At 42.5% G+C, this 22,937-nt stretch overlaps 1 protein-coding gene across 3 annotated transcripts in view; it reads right to left on the bottom strand.

Annotated features, from left to right (window-relative positions):
• The window catches only part of thrb (thyroid hormone receptor beta), a 117,266-nt gene that overhangs the window by 44,806 nt on the left and 49,523 nt on the right, over positions 1-22,937 (bottom strand). For 2 of the 3 annotated variants that reach the window (XM_087834982.1, XM_087834983.1), the window contains exon 2: positions 4,955-5,018. The exons of the other annotated variant lie outside the window; for it this stretch is intronic. The gene's annotated coding sequence lies outside the window, so the exon portion shown is untranslated. The remainder of the gene's footprint in view (positions 1-4,954; positions 5,019-22,937) is intronic. 3 annotated transcript variants of the gene reach the window in all.

Genomic DNA, 22,937 nt, shown 5'->3' with positions numbered 1-22,937 from the left:
GTGCGACACCGATGTTTTAGCAAAGCGGCTGATGTGGAGTGAAGCCACGTTAATGACAACGTGTACAACCATTGGAGATGTGAGCAGGACAGACGGAACTATTGGCGGGAAAAGTGTGGACTTTATACCAGTTTTTAAATTGTGTTGATCGGCCACGTAAAACCAGAGTTATGATAAAATATCTGCAATGTTTGGTTTTCTTCCTGAATACTGTCGTTGTTTATATTTACTGCAGGAAGAAACGGTGAAAACTGCGTTTTATAAGGAAAACGCTCGAAAGCCTGTGAGCAAAAACAACACCAAAAAAACCCCCGCCTTTCCTATTGGTCGAAAAATGTACCATGTGGACCAATCAAAGAATGATATGGCAACATGGCATTTAGTTGTTTAGGACGGAGGAAGTTTTAGGAGTGACGGCGTGTTTGAGATGTGAGAGATTTGCGACGTTTAACACAAATCTTGTGTAGTTAGTGTGTAGTTAGTGTGTAGTCTTGTGTAGTGTAGTCAATAGTGTTGTTGTGTGTCAGAACAATGAGGCGACTGCTGAATGTTACAGGTGTTACAGCAGTGATACATCTGCTGTTGTCAGGCCTGCAGGTATCAGGCTGTTGTTCTCCTTCATCTCATAGTGGACAGAAATTATTTTTTGGAGTGGCACAAATAATTTGTGTGGCATCAGATTTGATGCAGAACAGCTGATTGTTCTGTAAATAGTTTGAAATGTTTATTTAAAAACGCCTTGGCTGCATTTTTAGGTAAACAGCTGCAAAAAACTTTGTTGTTTGTAACTCAGTTACTTTTTTGAAGAAGTAACTATATAATTAATTGCCCAACACTGGTCATTATTTACTGTATTTGCAGACAGAGTTACAGACTCTCTCCCAGACCACAGACTCATCATACAAGTCAGAGCTTTATGAAAGAAAAGAAAGTTGTGTTTTCAAAATTGGAGTTTAAATTGTTTTTACTTCCAATAGTGTTAACATGCTACACAGGTCATGAACAAGATTTATTTAATTTTCATTGTAAGTGGGATAAAGTAGTCTAACATAAATGCTGTAATTTGATTACTTTAATAAACATGTAACTTGGATGATTCGATGCTGGCGTGACCACAGTGCACACGTCTGCTGTTGCTCAGTGGTTCAAGGGACGCTCAGGGAGTTTGTGTGTTCAGACACATGAAACATTAGAGGGAACATTGATTATGACACGTGTCAGTGTCGTACGCTGAAGAACAGCCTCACACTATGATGTTCCCACCTCCAAACGTCACTGTTGGTGCGGTGTTTTGGGGATGAGGGCCTTTTGACCCATGACCATGGCGAGCATTACAGCATCCAAAGCGTTCGGTTTTGGTCTGATGTGACTATATTCTCCCCGTGTCTCACAGGCTTGTCTAAGTGCGATGGATCCTGCATGAGTGAGCACATGTACAGGCCCTCTTAGCTGAGTGCACTCATCGTTTCCTTTAAAATAATCTGTCTTCCTGTTTCTTGTGTGACGTGTTGGTAATGAGACACCTTCTTACAGACCTGCTGGTGTCATGACTGTCCTGCCTGTTTGCACCTCCCTTTCTTCATGTGTTCAACACTTCCCCCGTTTCATTTCTTATTATAAGTTAATTTATGGACTTGATTTCTTTGGATGGGTTGTTTCCAACGTCTGATGAGAATTTCACATCAATAGCACCTTTACAAATATGTAATACAAAAATATTTACTTAGAAAACTGTGTTCTATATGTACTGTTGCATTTCCTGCTTGCAATATACTGTACACAATGCTGGAATGGCCACAGTTTAATTATATGTTGCAGACGTCTGTGTCTGTAGCTGGTGGCTTTATATAACTGTCTGACTGAAATCTGTGTTTCTTTTAATTAGAGGATGTTAACATGCAGCTAGTGCATAGTCACAGACAGCTAGTGCAGGGAGACATTTACTGAACTATTTACTGGGCAGTAGCATCTTACCCAAGGAAACCTGGCATGCAGACTGTTTTCTTTTTTTCTTTTTTACTTACTTCTGAAAACAAAGCCTCATTTCTGCTGTTCAATACTGAACAAATTTAAACTTTTTAAAATTATGCAGAATTGCAAAACGCTGTGTCTGTAAACCTCTGTAACTTTGCTAGAAAACCCAGAGCAGGACAACTGCCTTCATGTCGTTCTGTGTTTCTTCAGTTACTTCAACACAGAGGCGTCTGCTGTGACGCTCACACCTTTGATAAAGTCTCACAAGTGTCAGCTTCCTTTTTATAGATATAAACATATAGATATGTACTGATAAGTGATCAGAATTATAATATTTCTGACTGTCAGAGGCAAAATTTCCCCGAATCGAATCAAATCGATTCCAGAAATCAGTGAGGACACCAGCCCTACTTTAGTGAGGAGCTTAACTTTCAGATCTGATTTACATGAAATGTTATCTGACAGAATTATTGTGAAGTACAGCCAGAGCTCAGCATCACAACCTGCTTCTTGATTAAAACCTTTTATTGATTTAATAAAAAGAAACTGGGTCCCTATAATTTCACTCTTATTCTGTTTCATCATTGCAAATAATATCAGCACATCACTTATCCAATGAAATATTTCAGTCATTAAATCCAAAATGCAGTGTACTCGGAGCTCTGTAACCATAACTTCATTAAATCAAGTGACAGCTAATAATTTGCATTTATGAATCAGTGATATGGTAAATGGTTCTTACACAGAGCTTTTCTGCTCAAAGCCCTTCATACAGCATGCCTCACACAACCCCAGTTCTTCCTAACATTCACAGTCTGATCAGCGCAGAGAGTAACGGGACACTTGGACTGGAGCACAAAGCTTTCGATAAGAAGCTGAGCTGCTGTCTCTGAGCTACAGTGAGAATAAAAGAGAATCAGGAATCGTTTGTTTTTATATGTTTTCATATGTTTGATGGCCATCTCCTCCTAACCTTAGCATCATTGTTCAATGTGCAATGCAGCACTCCAGCCCAGCGCCCTGCTACGATGAATAAAAGCTTGTCTAATTAGCAGGCTTGTAGCACAGTAGCATAAACCAGCGGACTTCCACCCAAACGAGTTAGCTGCAGCTCTTTGTAGACGCGTGTCTGTGATTTGGATTTTTGATCCATGTTTAAACCAATGAAACCAAAATGACCTTCAGGTTGACAGATTTGCTCCACTGTATAGTTTCAGTTAAAATATGTCCTTTCACAACAACCAAGTATAAAATATTGATGCAATTTGTCTGAAAAGAGACACTGAAGCAAATGTGCCCTGAACTCTTTTAAACGTCCATCAGGGACGTCTGTGGCTGCAGAAAAGCCTCATTGTCCTGCAGACAGGAGAACAAAGCTCTGTGCCTTCAAATGTGATGAGTCCATGTGCTCAGTCTTACTATTACACACAAAGTCTCTGTGTTTGTTTCTTCAGGTGTATCTTCAGGCCCTGTGGGGGAAATCTCTATTTGATCAACCTTTATAATGACTGACAAGTAAGGTCTGTGTACAAGCTGCCACAATGAAGTCTGGGCTCAGACATAAAGACACAGTGAGGGAAATAATTATTTGATCCCCAGGTGAACTTTAAAATTTGCTCATTAAAAAAACAAAACCAGTCTGTAGTTTTTAATTTAGAGAGAGGGACAGAAGATCAACACAAAGCAAAGAGCCAGTATTCGATCTCCCATCGACCTGTTACAGTCACTCTTGATCTCAGCTCATTCTGGGTCCACATGATGAATTTCCTCCACTCCAACCTCTCCACCTATCACAGACCAAAGCGCGGTCAAAGGACACCAGGGACAGGATTGGTATTTGGCTTGGTAGAAAGCGCTACGGTCAGATGAAACCACAATCAAGCTCTCTGCCACCGACTCAAGCAGATCCGTTTGGAGGAAAGAAAAAGCCGAGTATGAACACAATCCTCACAGGGTGGAAATATGCTTTGGAGCTGCTTTTCTGCCAAGGATACAGGACAACCTCACCGAGGGGCCAGCGGACGGGGCCACGCGCTGTAACCCTGGAGACGGGGAATGGATGGGCCGTCCAGCATGACGACGACCCAACATGTCAACATCTGGTATGTAGAATAAAACTTTTCTACATGATGGTCAGGAAAGAGGATCATCCAGGATCGACCTCGTGCATCACATCTGATCTCAAGACACCAAAGACTTTGTGAGGAGACTTTACAACAGTTTCAATGCTTCTTCTAAACTGTCTCTGCGCTGACCACATGTCCTGGGCCCATCACAGCTCCTGCATTACTCGTGCAGTGACACCACAGCTGTTGTCAAGCCTTTATTTTGTTGAATGAACTGCAGTGCTGACACAAGCACACCTGTCTGTAGTTCATGTCTTCATGAAGAATGCAGCAGGACTGTTATTATTATTATTATTGTTATTATTATTATTGTTATTATTATTATTATTATTATTATTATTATTATTATTATTATTGTTATTATTATTATTATTATTATTATTATTATTATTATTATTATTATCAGGACTAGATTTGCTTTTGTGGTGGAAACACAGTTAGTTCATTTACTGCTACAGATGATCAGACTGTTAGTGGAGAAACAGAAGAAGCAGGTAAACATGACAACATCGAGTTCTTCAGCTGATGTATGTCTTTATTTACCACGTACACACACACACACACACACACACACACACACACACACACACACACACACACACACACACAGGCAACAAACAGAATAAACAGAATAAACTGAGCCTGCTGTGGCACATAATGACTTAGGCTAAGATATAAACAAAGATTTGAGTTTAATTATGTGTGTGTGTGTGTGCGTGATGCTGTGTGTGTGTGTGCGTGATGCTGTGTGTGTGTGTGTGTGTGTGTGTGTGTGTGTGTGTGATGCTGTGTGTTGGCATTCTGCAGCTTGCAGGACTCTGACTGTGCAAAATGAAGCAACATGAAGGTCTTACCAAAATAAGTCAAGTCTGACTCGGGGCCGTGCTGAGGAGCTGCTGCGCTCCCCCAGAGAAACACCTACGAAAACACAAAGAAACACACACTGAGATCTGGGAGAGTAACGACAAACTAAGATGATAATCACAGTCTAGCTCCCAGTAGGGTCCCAGTAAGACTTTGAACATTGGAATTAAATATTTAACTAAAGCGTAGGTACAGCTGAAACAGACACAGTGTGGGAAACTCTTCCCTTCTATCATTTGGATTTCCTTTTTGGACTGGCTGCATGAAATGGATCCATTTGTCTTTTTTCTCTGTGTCCAGCCTTGAAGTCAACAACGGTCGTGAACATCACAGTGATGACAACACAACATGTGCAGGGAAGCAGAAACAAATCATTTGTTAACTTCATGCTGAGATCACGGGAAAGATTAAAGAAGCTGATGAGTGAGAGGAACACATTCATGCCTCTGCAATGAAACACTAATCACCTGTAATCAGACTTACAGCTGATGTTCTGTCTGCAAACAGGAGTGTGTGTGTGTGTTTTTCACATCTGCATCTGCACTGGGAAACTGCCACACTTTCATCTGACAGTAATTGTATTAATTCTGCCGTCTATTCACAACAACAGTGCACAGCCCTGATTAGTATGTAGTGTCTACAGATTTCATGCACATGCATGACTCTGAGCTGCACATGAATGAATATTCATGTGCAGCTCAGAGTCAGCTCAGCTCTGTTGTGTTAGCTCACTGTTCGCTGCAATCACAGGTGACAACAATTTATTACAGCAAGTTATTATAAGGACAACATATATATACTCGATATATCGAGTTTTTAAATATATCGATATATTTTTATACGAGATATAAGATCTGACACTATCGTTTATATCATATAGTCTGTGTTACGTTATAATTCTACTTGTGGAGTTGCAAGTTTGCCTCTCTTTGCCTCACCCATCGCTTCACCTGCAGGCAGCACAAGACGGACACGGCAGCTATCAAAGAGGAGCTGCTCGGTAAAAAGAAAACATTTGGAGATTATTATTTTAGTGCTGGTAGCGTTAATCTCGTTAAAATGACGTTAACGGCATAACTGCATTAACACGGCAAATCTCTGTTACCGCCGATCGCCCCGTGCGTGGGGCTGGACGGCGTCAACGGGCTGACCGCGCTAACCGTGTTAACAGTTAGCGTCTTTTTAGTTTACATTTTGGCTGCACAGTTGTGAGCTCTTTGTTATGCACAAAAACAACATAGTTTTATTTTATTTATGCAGCATTATTATTTAATAAATGCTGATAATTTATTTTCTTCATGCACATCTGCGCTGTATGCAGGGCTCGCAAAATTTCAAAATCCCTGGTAGCCCTTTGGGCAGGGACTCTTCAGTTTTTGGTAGCCCAAAATAAATTTAAGTAGCCCGAATAAAAAAGAGCAATTTTTTGATTGATGTTTTGTTTCCTGTTTTGTTTCTGTTACAATATTATACATTAAAGTATAATATTGTAACAGAAACAAAACATTAATCAAAAAATTACAACATTGTATAAAAATTACAATCATCATCTCAAATACTTGGTTCTAAGTGAACAGAAAAAGCATTGACATATATTTTTCCTTCCTACGATAGCCCGACCGGCAGGGCAGAGATAGATTCTGGTAGCCCGACTGGAAAAATTGCTAGCCCCGGGATGTCGGGCTAGCAATTTTGCGAGCCCTGGTATGTTAATAAAAGTGCCTGTGTGACATCTGGGACACAGCTTTGTTTAAGAACTCTCTGTTTGTTCTTACTTTATGGTAAGTAAAAATATCGAGATATATATCGTAGATCGCCATCCAGCTAAAGAATATCGAGATATGAATTTTGGGCCATATCGCCCAGTCCTAGCTGCAGCCTTAGCGTACTTTCCACTTTTATATACACTCAGCAAGTAAAAGTCCTGCTTTAGGATCATATTTGTAAATTAAGGCTTGTAGAACTCATTTTTAAAACTTGCTTGCAGCAAACATTCAAAGCAGGAATGAAGTTGGTCCTGGAAACCTGTGACTTGACGATTGCTCATTAGAGAGCACAGGGAGAGGACACAGTTTAATGACATGTAGTCGTGGTGTGTTCAGTGCATCACGGGGAGACGGACGAAACGTATAATAAATTGATCGTTCAGAGTCACCTGACCACAGGGAAGCAGTCTGATTATTGGCATTATTAGCAGAATATAGATCTAATATATACCTGTTGGAGCTAATGAAATGTAATTACAGCCATGGCTGCGTCTTTGGCTGGTTGATAATCCAGAGTGAAAGACTGATGCTGTGCTTCGAGGATGCTGACACACGCAGTGTTGCCAACTTAGCGACTTTGTTGCTATATTTAGCGAGTCGCTAAAAAAAGACGTGAAAGTGCATATCGCTTTTACTCTCAACAAGCAGCGGGTGCTGTAACGCAGTCAGTTCTTCTTTTACTCTTATGCTGTTTTGTGGATCAGGTTTAAAACTACTTATAAACACACACACAAAGTAACTCCACCAGAGTGCCTATTTCGGGTCACTTTTGCCGGTCCAAGCCCGGGTAAAGGAGCAGGGTTGGAATTGTGACATTACAAAAAACAATAATTGCTAAAAGAAATTTAATTTGTAGTTCTAAATAAATTCTAAATGCATTTAGGACGTTTTTTGCTCACTTTATGTCTCTTCCACGATGTTATTTCTCTCTCCAACAACGTAGGTTACAATTACATTAGCATGACCAATTATGCAAATTAGGCGATGACGTCATTTAGCGACTTCTAGCGACTTTTAGGACAACCAATAGCGATTTTCCTTACTGAGGAGTTGGCAGCACTGGACACACGTCTTATTGCAACTATAGGACAAATACGACTGTTCACCAGCAGGTTCAATCATGCACATGTTATTGTTTGGCTCTGAGCTGCTGTTGAAACTGTTATTCTTTGGTTACGTCGGCTGATATAAGCGGACACGGCTTCTTTCTCACAGCCATACTGAGGAAAGTTATCTGTGAAGCTCACATTGTTTTCTAGACAGACAGCTGTTGGAGGATGACCTGCGGCGACACGTGTCGTCACTGGTCAAACTGGGCAGAGAGTCTGACCTTGTTCTGTCACACAGTGATGCTACTATTAATGTTAGTGGTCACTGATTGAACCAGGTGGTGTCATTACTGCTGAATTATAATTCTAATTTTACTCATTTTACATTGATCCATTGATCCAGTAGTTGGCCACAGGAATACTCTGGTCATTCAGTCTTTAGTGCCACGTTTGTAAGGATAGTGACGCCAGAATGTTTCCTGGGCAGGTGAAGAAGGAGAAACCCATTTAAAAATGGCTCATGGCGGTGCATCGAGGGCTTCGCCGTGCTGGCCGCCCAGCTCGGTGCTGAGGAGGACCGAAAGACATCAACATTAGACTGTCTCTAAAACGTCTACACTGACTGGTAGGTAGGTGTTCATTTTCTATGTTCATGTCAAAGATAACCTGCTGTGGAGAAGGTCAGGTCTGCAGAGTTACTCTCCTGTGTACATCTGTAAGAGTGTAAAACTGCAGTTCAATCCAAAGCTTCAGACTTTGGCTCCCTGCTGGATTTGTTCAGCTTTATTACAAACGTCGTGTTCATGACCTCAGCCTGGTGGAGCCTACAGCGTGTTTGGACTTCAGCTGTGCCTCATGTGACCTGGAGTCCTCTTGGACTGGTTAATGTCAACAGTCTTTGTGGTGTAGTAAGAATAAAATCTAATATATATATTGTTTGTATGAAATTGCTCTACTTTGTGAAACTTGAAGCTACAACTACAGTTATAGCGTCTGTGTACATATGGGCCCGGAGAATTCTGCTTCCAAAATATGTTCAACAAACAAGTGTTTGTGGACCGAGGGCCATCTGTTGTTAGTCAGGAGTGCGTGTGTGTGTGTGTGTGTGTGTGTGTGTGTGTGTGTGTGTGTGAGAAGCAAAGACATGACAAGAAGGTGTGTGAGTGTGACTGAGGGGGGGAACCCTAGACGATACGCTCAGTTTCCATAGTGATCGGAGTTATATTTGAAGATGTGACGCACATTTCAACATCCACTTTTGCCTTTTGCTGTTAGTCATCTTCATGAGTTAAATGTGTGAAAGGTTTACAGAGAAGAAAAGTGAGATAAGAGTGACCTTCTCTCTGGGCCTGGAGAGAAAAGTCAACGAGGGCTTTGATGAGCTGTAACGGTTGTGAATGGTTAAACATCTGTTGATCCTCCATTGATAATTGATTGCATTTATATAGCGCTTTTCTAGGCACCCAAAGCACTTTACAATGCCACTATTCATTCACTCTCACATTCACACACTGGTGGAGGCAGCTACAGTTGTAGCCACAGCTGCCCTGGGGCAGACTGACAGAAGCGAGGCTGCCATATCGCGCCATCGGCCCCTCTGGCCAACACCAGTAGGCGGGAGGGTTGATCCCAGGTCGAAACTTTATGCTTACAGCCTGATGAGTACTGAGTGCTCAGTTCCTTCACTATTAGCTCGCAGACTCTGTGCGCTCTGACCTACTGTGCTTTACACAAGACCCAGGGATCTACTCTGCAGTGTCCTGTTCCTGAATGTCATGTTATGCAACATTACAACATTTTGGAAGAAACCAGTTTACAGACCAGAGACATACTGGACAATCAGGACGCCTACACAACTTTTCTGAACCAATCTTGATCAGCGGTCCCCAACCTTTGTCGCTCCACAGACGGTTTCATGTCAGACAGTATTTTCACGGACCGGCGTTTAAGGCGTGGCGGATAAATACGACAAAATAACAGATACGATAAAAACTGGTAATTTGTAGATATAACAATAAACGCAAATTCAGTGTGTAAATGTGTAACTTTATTAGCAGCGTCCTCCTGAAATGCACCAACAACACTGAGAGTAACATCCTCCTCTCTGCCCCTTAATGCTCTCTGGTCGCTATGGTAACGCGTAAGCATTTCTTTCAAAATAAGACGCACAACTACAACACGGGAAAGACCCAGGGAAACCGAGTTAACGATAAAAACCCTGAAAACCATCAATTTCACACCCGAACCTCAACTCTCATGGCCCGGTACGAAACGACTCACAGACCGGTGCCGGGCCATGGCCCGGGGGTTGGGCACCGCTGAATTAAATGACCTTTGAAACATTTTTTTTATCAATCCTGAAAAGAACGCAAAAAGGAAAAAAAGATGCTCTCAGTACAAACTCTAGAAGCAAAACTCATCATTCAATTCAACAGCTCAATAAAAGCCCTGAAAAGACTTTTTACAACAAGAAAAACGAACAAACAATAACAAAAGGAGTTGAAGGCGACTAAACTATCTCTATATTTAAACTGTGGTAACGGATGAAGAATGGGAACCACAGAGACGCAGTAATCTGATTAAGAATGAAGACACATAAACCTTATAGGAACTCTGAATGGACAGCGAGAGTGTCATGGGCCAATGACAGACCCAATCAAACAGCGAGAACCACAGTGAGTTAGGCTGGTCACCCTGAACAAACCAGCAAGTGAACATGCACCAACACTGACGGCACTAAAACTGGTTCCTAATATTGTGGCAGCTCATAAGAGCGCAGCAATCTGCTAAAAGTCCAGACACTCCAGGAACAAACAACATAGAGAGCAGCTCATCAACCCAGCCCTCAAACTTTCCGAATCCCAGTTCGATGACATATCTGAATGGGATTGGACTCACCGAGAGCCCCGCAGCCTTCTTACACCATGTCTACCAACATGTGATTGTCCTACATTAAGTACTGAGAACACTGTAAACCTGGAGTTGGAGTCACTGTGTGGTAAAAACCATGGTGTGACCAATTTCTGCATTATGCTCTCGAAAAATAGGTTTCCTATTTGCACATAGTGACATAATTATAATACCAAGAAGAGGCCAGTATCAGTCAGTACTATCAGCCACGCTTAATATCTACAGCTCCAGAGGAGACAGTGTGTGGATGGAGTGCACACACTAAGACATGGACATGCTAAAAATATATGCAGGCAAGCATGTCATGCATCAGTTTGCCTGCTGAAAGCCCCACGTGCACTCACACACGTGCACTCACACACATGCACTCACACACGTGCACTCACACACAGACGCCTCCCTTCGAGCTCGCTGCTGCCTTCGCCTCTGTGAGCGAGCGCGGGTCGCGTCAGGACAATACCCCTGCATGCAGACTGTTTGCAGCCATAGCGTGTTTTTTTCGCCTCATTTTTTCAGCCTCGTGGACACTGAGGGGCCAGAATGGGGAAAACAGGAGGGAAGGAAAGAGTCCTTTTCAAATTGATGACAGCAGTGAGCGCTAAGGGAAACTATTGAAAGGAATATATAAAGCAACATCGTAGCATCTACCCGCCACACAATCCTCTCTCCAACATCAAAGTGCACACCCATCTTGAGCTGACAGAGCTCCAGATCACTCCAGTGCAGGCTGGGTACGAGAGGACAACTAAGGACATAAGCAAGGGACTTTAAGGATACTGCAGTAAGCTGCTCACAATGGAGGGAGAAAGGAAGAAAAGAGCGAGAGAAAGCTGCAGAGGAAGGATGGGAGACGAGATGAGAGGAGGGGGGGCAAGATACTGGATTAGTGAAGGACGGGATAAACTAAGCACAAATATATCATTTGGAATGAACTACTGCTTCTGCTACTCCCTAAATATGAACAATTACCTAGATTATTTCTACCATACCATTACAGGGCGGCCAACCCTAATGAAACGTATGTCTTCACACACAGAGGATCTCCACTTAGACGTATAAGCCACAGTTTGATCTGTATCTCCTTCAGCCTCATGTCTTTTTTTTGTCTGGCACCTAAAGACAGTTAAATGGTAAATGGCCTGTATTTATATAGCGCTTTACTAGTCCCTAAGGACCCCAAAGCACTTTATACATCCAGTCATCCACCCATTCACACACTGGTGATGGCAGCTACATTGTAGCCACAGCCACCCTGGGGCGCACTGACAGAGGCGAGGCTGCCGGACACTGGCGCCACCGGGCCCTCTGACCACCACCAGTAGGCAACGGGTGAAGTGTCTTGCCCAAGGACACAACGAACGAGACTGTCGGAGCCGGGGCTCGAACCGGCAACCTTCCAATTACAAAGCGAACTCCCAACTCTTGAGCCACAATCGCCCCACTCGGTTAAAGTACCCAGTGTCAAACGATTCACCCCAAACACAGAGCAGGTCTCTTTAGACCGGACAGAACTACTATCCACACGGGAATACATGTATAAAATAATAAGAATGGATCAATTAATGAAAGACCAAAAAATGAATAATTAACTTCCAGATTTTACTTTGATTTGATTAGTTTTATCTGTTTACATCGATTTCTGCACAGTTTGATCTTATTACATGTAATAACGTCATAAGATGCCAAAGACACGCAGGTACTGTGGTGTAAAAAACAGGATCTGATGAACTGATTGTCCTACAGCTGCTGATCGTATCTTTTAAACGTTTAGCCTCTTTTACACTGTCCGTCGAACCTTGTTTACACCGTTTTACCCGGCAGTGTTGTTAACATTGACCTTGTGTGCCAGCTCGCTCTTTTCGGTCCTGCCGCTGGCCTTTAACAGTCCAGCTCCACAGCTCCGACACAGCAGCATATGCTGGATGTTGCTACGTGAGATGGAGGAGTTGTGCGCGCACTGACATAGAAGTGTGAATTATTTTTCTGTTGATTCTGAGGATGTATGTCTGCAGCTCAGTGCAGTGACAGTGTTAACAACGTTACCTTTGTATCATAAACAGCTAAGAATACGGTTCAGTCTGGTTGGGACAAATGGATCCAAATTTGCGTTTTGATGTTTTTTGGCTTGATCACGACCTGCAAGTGGGAAATGACACATCGTTTACCCACTGAACCAATTACTTAAACCTGTTTTCACTCAGCTAATCATGGGAGCTTTTCATTTAATGCTTCTTCAGCTGATCATGCCTCAGACCCACCGGCCTAGAGAACGGTCAGCAATCTCCCGACAGCCCCTGCTGCAGGCGCCTGCCGTTTGCCTGGAAGTCGCCATTTACAATTTGTGCTAGTGTGTCCGCCGCAAACACAAGAAAGTCTGCCTTCAAAGTAAAAGGTGCACCTTTTATGTTTGGTTGCAGCCACTGGTTACCGGTGGGTCACTGACCAGTCTCTAGGCCTGTGTGAGTGAGGCTTCAGCAAACTGTTTATTCACAGTGACTCCCAGCAAAGTCCAGCAAACACCACCAACTGGTTGGAGAATACAGCGTTTGTTCTGCTGTTTCCTGCCTGTCTGTAGGCCTGTGAGACTTGGAGCTTAAATTAAAATAAAAAATGATAATAAAATACAAAAGTTAGAATTTTCTTTTTTGATGTAAAAATTATACAGAGTCACTCAGCCTCCCTGGGAAAGTCTATGCCAGGGTGCTGGAAAGGAGAGTTTGTCCGCTAGTCAAACCTCGGATGCAGGAGGATCAATGCGGTTTTCGTCCTGGTCACTGGACCAGCTCTTCATCTTCTCGAGGATACTTGAGGGTGCATGGGAGTTTGCCCAACCAGTCTACATCTGTTTTGTGGACTTGGAGAAGGCATTCGACCGTGTCCCTCGGGGTGTCCTGTGGGAGGTGTTGCGGGAGTATGGGGTGTCTGGCCCATTGCTACGGGCCATTCGATCCCTATACAACCGTTTCAAGAGCTTGGTTCGCATTGCCGGCAATAAGTCGGACTCGTTCCCGGTGGGTGATGGGCTCCGCCAGGGCTGCCCTTTGTCACCGGTTCTGTTCATAATTTTTATGGACAGGATTTCTAGGCGCAGCCAAGTGGTGGAGGGCTTTCGCTTTGGTGGCCTCAGAATCTCGTCTCTGCTTTTTGCGGATGATGTGGTTCTGTTGGCTTCTGTCACACTGGAACGGTTCGCAGCCGAGTGTGAAGCAGCGGGAATGAGGATCAGCACCTCCAAATCTGAGGCCATGGTTCTCAGCCGGAAAAGGGTGGAGTGCCCACTCCGGGTCGGGGATGAGTTCCTGCCCCAAGTGGAGGAGTTCAAGTATCTCGGGGTCTTGTTCACGAGTGATGGGAGAAGGGAGCCGGAGATCGACAGACGGATTGGGGCTGCGGCTGCAGTGATGCGGACGCTGCACCGCTCCGTCGTGGTGAAGAGGGAGCTGAGTGTAAAAGCGAAGCTCTCAATTTACCGGTCGATCTACGTCCCTACCCTCACCTATGGCCACGAGCTGTGGGTAGTGACCGAAAGAACGAGATCGCGGATACAAGTGGCAGAAATGAGCTTCCTCCGAAGTTCGGCCATCCGGGAGGGGCTCAGAGTAGAGCCGCTGCTGCTCCACATCAAAAGGAGCCAGCTGAGGTGGTTCGGGCATCAAGGATGCCCCCTGGGCGCCTCCTGGGTGAGGTGTTCCAGGCATGTCCCACCGGGAGGAGGCCCCGGGGCAGACCCAGGACACGCTGGAGAGATTATAACTCTCGGCTGGCCTGGGAACGCCTTGGTGTTCCCCCGGATAAGCTGGAGGAGGTGGCTGGGGAGAGGGAGGTCTGGGCCTCTCTGCTTAGGCTGCTGCCCCCGCGACCCGGCCTCGGATAAAGCGGAGGAAGATGGATGGATGGAAATTTTACAGAGTATAAAAATAAGCAGTATAATATGTCTGGTGTATCAGCTTCTATGTATTTATTTGACTACATTTAATTACATGTCTAAATAAACTGTCTGAATAAGACTCCGCGCCCTGAAGTTGTTGCACTTGAAGCAGCGCCTAACTCAAGTACTTGTTATTGTTAGCTTAAAAAAAGTACGTCAACACAAAGTAAAGAACTAGTTTATCACTGACAGCCAGGATTAGCTTTAACTACATCGATTTAAACAGAAAGCAGAATTTAAACACAGAGCTAATCTCCACAGCTATGATTGGTCACATCGCTCAGGATGTCCTCACCATCACCACACAGTCATCCTTCCTTTTTAAGAGAAAAATGAGACTGGATATACAGAGTAGCTGGACAGGACGCACAGCTGCACAACGTGTCAACGATCCATTGGGTTGTAGATAGAAGATCCACAGTTTTCACGAATGCATTTACAGCATGCAAAGCCCCTGTTGTAGCACCAAGTACTACTGTCAGCATGTACTCTGTGTTTCTTGTTTTGTTTAAGATAGCACACTGAAATAACACCCAAATTCAAAATTTGGGATGGAGAGTATTTAAGACTGATACTAAGATGTGAGTCAGTCAGGTTACTGGTATTTGTGCCATTATCTACTATTAAACCATCTGTTGGATCATTTAATGCAGCTGTTGAAAGAAAATCTGGCAGGTGGGTCGTCAGAAAGGACGGGGCGCACCAAATGTTGCAGGAAGGTGTGTGGACGTCCTTAACCCTTTAAAACCGGTCGGAGCGGGCGCGCTCTGTTTTGCGTAACTATTTTTAAATCCCGGTAGCTCTGCAACCACGTGAGCTAGCACAATAATTGTTTTTGCATATAAAACCGGAGGAGTTGTACTTACATCTTATGCCATCAGCTTGTCCTCGGTCACAGTTTCCTTCCACATATAGCTTTGCAAAAACTGCATAAAAAGCACTTGCAGCAACAAAAACATAATATTCCAGAAACACGCTTTGCCGATCCGATCAGCTGTTCATAACACTTCCTACATTGGATTAGACCTCAGCGTGAACTATCGCATGTCCGCCATGACCTGCCCGAAACCGGAAGTGATGTCATTTTGGCGGAAATGTAGTTTTTTACCATCAGGGCCTCAATGAGCCTATACTGGTGTTTTTAAAAGTTATGTTTGACTTTATGACTTTCTGTGTGGTTTCTGGGATGCTTAGGACTCATATTGCACTGCTGGAAATAGTTTGTTTTGATGCATATGCTGCTTTTTTGCAAATTTGCATTATAATATTTATTTTCGTTTTTCCTGCAGTATATAAAAATTGGTGTATTTCAAAAATAAAACTATGAAGACACTCAAAATAAATTTCCTGTGGTGGGAAACTATTTTGTGCAACTTTTTTGTATTTACAGTTTTGAGGGATAAGCCTCTTAAATTTCTCTAACTAGAAATATATGTTAAAAAAACAAAAACGATTTTCAATTTTTTTGTAGTTTATTGCACTTTTTTGCAATTTATGTAATTACTATGCACTTAATGCAGACATATTATTAAAATCTGGGCTATAATGGTTGTATTGATGTATAGCAACTTCAAATGCTCCCAAAAATGGCTCCACAGCATGTAAACATACAATATAAGCTCTGATGGACTTGGTTCTATGGTAGGTCTTAAAGGGTTAAAACACAGACACACACGGGGGCATAGATGTTTTTAATCCCACCTCTGCACAGATATCGGTCCATATGACTTTTTGCATGTCTTCAACATATTTCTCATCGGCATTACAAATCAGCTGTAATGTCTGTCACAGTATGTGTGTTCAAGCAATACGATGGGTAACCAGCCTCATACGTTTGATTGTAACAACCAAATTACATAAATACTACAGAGTACTGATGTACTCTAAATGAATTAGTGTCACATTTCGGTAGCAGAGCACACTGAGTTTAGAAAAGGAATAAAAATGAGACCATGTGACCGCGTGTTAGAGAGCAACAAACACACCGGCTGGAGAACAACAGCAGTACCGAGTGTGGTTACGAAAGTCGACACAGACAACGCTGTCTGCAACAGACCATAGCTGATCATAGCAAGACAATCAAACACAAAATACAGAGTGCAGTGTATTTGACAGCCTGTCTGCAATATTTAAGAAGAAGAAGAAGAAACTTGTAGTGAGGCATTGAAAGCTTAATGACTTTTTCACTGTGTTTGCAGCATTTTTAGACTGGCTGAAGTTTCTTAGTGCTGTTTACTCAGAAAGAAACACAGTTTATGAGACGTTTGTCCAAACCCTCAGTATGTAACCATCATTCAATACTGTAACATGTACATACTGCCAACAATGAAACGTCACAGAGCTGTCAGAGACGGAGGCTGGCGTGGTTTCTGAAACGGAAACAAAATGCTTCAGTGGAGAAATGTGGACGTACTGTGGAAGAAAGAAAAGTGGATTCATTCTTTCAGATCCATGGAAATATGGGAAAGGATCCTGCTGCCTACTGGTACCAGGTACAGGTCAGAGACGAAAGTTACTCAGGAACATCTGAAACATGTTAGAATAATGTTTGAGTCGCACAATCATTCACTGGATTAGTCCGATGTGGTGGGAAGTAATGTTGAGTCTTCTTCTACACAGATTACAGGTTTATCCAGAGGAAACGCTGAGCTGTCGGGGTTCAACTGCAGCTCTGGAATGGGAACAAACGTTTCTTCCCAGTAACAGAACATACTCGCTCCGCTCTAACTCGGCAAATTGTTGCTGATGGAAAACACATACTGGGTTATATGGTGAAAGATTACAAATAACAAACTGCACCTTTGTTAGCAGGTTATATGTCCTGTCAACCTTTTAATCTGAGCTAGTCTTGGTAGATGAACCATCACGAACATGAACAGTCTGTGTTTGTTCATAAAATGAAATCCTGTTGGCAGTTTATGCAGAACTATCAGTGCAAAACAACCACAGGACCAAAAGCTAAAGCATAAATAACTGCAAGCATGTGACACCATAGCTTACAGTCACAGTTAGCTTACAGCCAGCGTGAAGTCTGGGAATCTACCCAACACAAAAACATGAGGAGAGCATGTTTTTTCATTATATGAACACAATGTACATTAAAAAACATTATTTCTGCTGATAAACAACAATAAAGTCCTCAAACAAAAACTTCTGCTGTTACTTGTGTGCAGAAAAAAACTGATTTGAAGAAAGGACCTTTGGACTCGAACTGCTGACTTTTTTTTTTTAGCTCCTTTCATTCTGTAATTGTTTTATGTAAGAGCAAAGACAACCAGTAATATCAGCTCAAAGTCTGTTCACAGAACATGCTGCACTTTGACCTACGTTATAAAACACATGGGTAAGAAAAACAGGGTCCAAGGGCCAGAAATGCTCTGTGGAACAAGTCTAAGCCGGGCCTGCGATCATACAAGGAAAACTAAACATTTATCAGCGTAGCAAGAAGGACGGCGCCTACCCAAGGCATCACCGGGCAAATGGCAAGACAGACCCCGGAAAGGAGGCCAATCTGCTGCAGCGCTGACACAAAGACATGACACCTGTGGCCAATCAGCAATGAACCAAATGCCATGTATGACTTTGCACTGTAGAAGGAAAATCTCTGCTAACTCCACCATCATCCAGGCTAGTGCTGCTCGATTATGGCAAAAATGATAATCACGATTATTTTCACTGAAATTGAGATCTCAATTATTTGACGATATTTATTTAACAATAACAATGTGTTGAATAATGACTGTAAAGATTGTCAAAAATAATATAAAATAGTGCAAATACTGATAACAGTGCAAATGTTTGCAATATAAGAAATAAATGTAAACATCTATGTTTAGTGAACTTTGCAGTGTTGCTCTGTGGTGCAGCTACGACACTGTAGCAAAGTTTACACACTGTGTCTACTTGATCCACGTCTGACTGAACCCATAATGTTTCCACACCACTCAAGTTTTTTTTACCTCTTTTCAACCAACAGCATCACTCTCCTCTCCAAATAACTTCTGCTGAGTTTTCCGAGCTTCCCTCGGGTCCTCTTAATCAGCGGTCCCCAATCCCCGGGCCTCGGACCGGTACCGGTCCGTGAGTCGTTTGGTACCGGGCCGTGAGAGTTGAGGCTCAGGTGTGAAATGTATAGTTTTCAGGGTTTTTATCGGTTTTCAGCGTTATTTTGTTATTGTTTTTATCGTCTACTCGGTTTTCCTGGGTCTTTTCACGTGTGTTATGAATAAATCCTCTTTTTTTCGGTACCAGTACTAGTTTTATTTTGTTGTATTTATCCGCGACACCTTAAAGGCCGGTCCATGAAAATATTGTCGGGCATAAACCGGTCCGTGGCGCAAAAAAGGTTGGAGACCGCTGCTCTTAATTGTTGTGACACGTGTTCGAAATGCAGAGAGGTGCGCTCGATTCGCCACACGGAGCAGCGCGAGAGTAAAGCACGAGGGAGGGGCTAATAATCGGCTAAGTCATTTTTAATGATCGTTGAAAGATCGTAATCGTGATTAAAATTCGATTAATTGAGCAGCCCTACTCCAGGCTCCAGTCGCTGACCATTATGCTCTGCAGCTTCTATTTGTTTTGGGTTTTTTTAATGTGTGACCTTTTGCTTCAACCAGGCGCAAAGAAAAATGTTACCCAGCCCTTCCCCATTCATCTAGAACAAGCAAAGAGTAGGAAGTGATCGAAGCACTAAACTGAGACACCTATAGGAGAGCCCACACTTGTGTTGGAAAGACAGGCAGGGACAGGATAGAAAAACGGTAAGCTAATAAGTAAGATGGGTGGCAACCTTCCCGTACCAAAGAACTGGATAAACAAGCTGTTTTTTCATGGCGGTGGATGCTTGGTGGAGCATTTCAGGCACCGCAAATCCAACAGACACGTAAAAACAGAGAAAACGAGTAAAACGAGTCAGTTTGAAAAAAGGTTCATGGGGAGAAGGCCGAGCTAAAACTAAAGTAAAGAACCTCTACGAGTCATTCACAAAGTGTTGGTTTGACTTGTGTTCGATGAGTGCCAAAGCCTGCCTGACTGCAAATAGGTCAGTAATGGTCAGCCTACGATTTTCTCCACAGCTCCTCCTCTGATTGGGTCGTTTCCATGTCTCTGGGGCAGAAACCTGGATATCACACAAACACAACCCCTGCTTTTTCTAGGAGCCCTGCCAGATTTTAGGAAGCACATGTGTACGCACACATTTAGCTATAACTCTCCACAACTTTACATGCATTTGGTTGCACAACAGCTCCCACACACACCCAGACAAAACATTCAGTATCCAGTCTCATCACATACAAGTATGTGAACGCGATGATGTCAGGATGAAGTGTGTACTTCAAACCCTGGAAGATCTGCACGTTATTTTCAGGCTCAGAAAAACAGCTGTACAGTTAATGCTGGTCCTTCACGACTACATCAGATCTCTGTGCTCTTGTCTGGAGACAATCGTTACAGTTACAAGAAAGACTTTGTCAGGGACACATGCAGGAATGGACAGCTGCCACTAACCAGTCTTTGCCCCAAGGTCAGGACAGACAGTTTACTACACAGACCTGTAAACGAGCCTTTTATTCAACTTTGCCCTGCTGTTCTAATGCTGTACAAATATTGTATATAGGTCACGTTTGACTTTAATGTCAACATGAAATCTGTACTTTTGACCAACAGAAAACTGTCCTCACATCGATAACCTCCAGCCTGAGTCATAGATGTACTTGACGAATGTGGTGTAACGAAGCTGTTTTGTTGTTGTTGTCTTGTCCTGCATGCACTGGCCTATAACAGCTGCTCCTTCACCAAAGTGACTAAATGCCAATAAATGTGTTGCTGCTTCCTCTGGCAGCCGATCGTGTGCTTCTGACCTCGATGTGTCTCAAAGCAAACGCTTCAGTGGTCTTTACTGGCACAAAGCCGTACTAATCATCCCCTCTCTTTGTCAACTACCTTTAACAACCCATAGCTTCTTGGTACGAGTCATCAACTTTATCCCACTGTAGATACTACACCTTTGTACTTCAGCCTAGTTCTTAGAAATCTGTACGGGTACGTTAATGTTAAACCTGGAGCTGTTTTGTGGTTATTGACATGAGGATACAAGCCCTACAGGAGTCTCTGCTTCATTCTAAAGTATGGCATTAACTAAGTTAGCTTTAGTTTTAGATTACAACACGTTGTTGGGTATGAAAACAGTTTACCTTTAGTTGTTTTATAATGAGCTGTATCGCTGTACAGTTGTCAGTTGACAATCTGTTAAAATCATGTATTTTGTGCTGTGGTGGTCAGTGTTGGTCAAGTTACTTGAAAAAAGTAATCAGTAACTAATTACTGATTACTTCCCCAAAAAAGTAATCCAGTTACTTTACTGATTACTTATTTTCAAAAGTAATTAATTACTAAAAACACGATTTACAACCTGAATAGGTGATAAAGTGATAGATCTTTCAGCCCAATTCTACTTTTTCTGCATAATCATCATACAAAATGTAATCAAATGGAAAAGTCTCTTTTTAAAACTTGTTTTATTAGTTTTAATCTTTTAACTTTATGCATCAAGCAAACATTTAATTATCTGCAACATTCTCTGATTGGAAGAAATTAGTTTAACATTTAAACCTATTTTCTGCACATTCCAGCTCATAAAATAAAATATTTTTTGTGTTTACACTCAGTCTTTCAAATAGATGCAAGTAAAACACAGCAGAAAATAAATAAAGTCAAAGACTAGCGGTCCTGTTGCTCTATTTTCACCTGTAAAGCAGGAGTGGGGTAGGCGGAGGTTTACCCTGGTGCAGGTGTGCCGCGGTCAGTGGAAGAATCCGCGAGTTTCTCTGTGAGTTTCCCATTACGTCGTAGCTACTCGGTGCTTGCTCGGAAGTTTAGGGGTTTTTTCACTGTAAAAAGAAGTTTTCTTCCCACGCACAACGGACACTAATGTTTTTGTCACTTGGAATCAAACTCAAAGTAAGGTCAGTACTTCCACGCTTTAAACGCTGCACGCTCATACTCTCTCCTGCTCAGACGCAGGAATAAGTAGTAGGATTTAAGAGTGTAATAACGGACTGAAACAGAAGATGGCAGCACTGCATGTACAAGGATGCCAGCTGCCGTTAAACCCCGAAGAAGAAGAAGCTGTGTCCCAGAATTCATAGCGCAGCCCAGCTCAGTTTCCAACAATGGCGGCAGCTAGTTAGTTTTAATATTACTCTTATTATTCTTTCTGGGTCACAAAATAAACGTTTAACATATTTTCAGGCGAGAATGTAGCTGTGTAAACCTCAAATATCTGCTCAGTTTATCAAGACACCACATATTTTCAAAAGCGCTCCGACGTTTTCGGAGCCGTCTGTTAGCCACTAGCTCGATAGCTAGCCGGGGGCTAGGCTAACTAGAGCCGTGAGAACACCGGACTCCCGCTAATCGTTTTCAAACCCACCGCCGTCTTTCGCTACTCAGGTTAAACATGATATATAAGTCACTTAGATAACTTAAAATGTTATTGTTTGGCTTTTTTAGTATTTTATTTGTTCCTGAGTAAATCGGTTTGGCTGAGATTAAAGTTTTAGTTTTTACACAGCTGAATAAACATCAAGCAGACAGCTGATTATCAGAAGTGTGAGATGCTCGAGAATTTACTCCGGTGTCCCGTTATATTTTAGATAGCAAGGAGTTTATTAAACTTCACCGAAACAATCTGCAAATTTCATTAAAATGTAATAAACTATCATCTTGTCTTTATTGTTAGTTAGCACATACCTTAAACACTTAAAGCTGTAAGCTAATGATAGTTATATAAGAGCAGATGCTGCTGGTGCAATAAGCTGTACGTTTTATGTCCAATGGATGATGATCTGATTAGTCGACTATCAAAATAATGGTTTGGGGCAGCTCTAATTCTAACCCAGTACTCAAAGTGCTTCATACAACATGCCTGAATCACACAGGGACTTCTTTCTACACTTCAATCTAACATTAAACACCATCATATTCAGCTTTACTTAGATAGCTCCTCCCAGTGAAGATCTGAGCCTCTTCATCTCTTCCACCAGCTCAGCTTCCTGTCTTTTCGTTAAGTGCTTTTTGTTGATGGAATTACAGATACAGAGAGGGACTGTCAGTACTGGCATCAGCTTCATTTTACAGCAGGCCAATGAGCCAAAACAGAGTGTGGGTGCAGTAAAAGCAAGTAGATCCCCATCAGTCACAGACCGCGACATTACTGAAGCAGCATCAGCCCCATTTGCTCCTGGCCAGCAGATAATCTAGTGATTCCTCCATGATAGTTACTCTGAAAAAATATTACTTTATTAATCGATTTAGTTTG

The sequence above is a fragment of the Neolamprologus brichardi genome, chromosome 22, assembly GCF_056152115.1.
Source record: "Neolamprologus brichardi isolate AB-2024 chromosome 22, ASM5615211v1, whole genome shotgun sequence".
Lineage (NCBI taxonomy): Eukaryota > Metazoa > Chordata > Actinopteri > Cichliformes > Cichlidae > Neolamprologus > Neolamprologus brichardi.
This window is presented reverse-complemented; position numbering and strand designations above follow the sequence as displayed.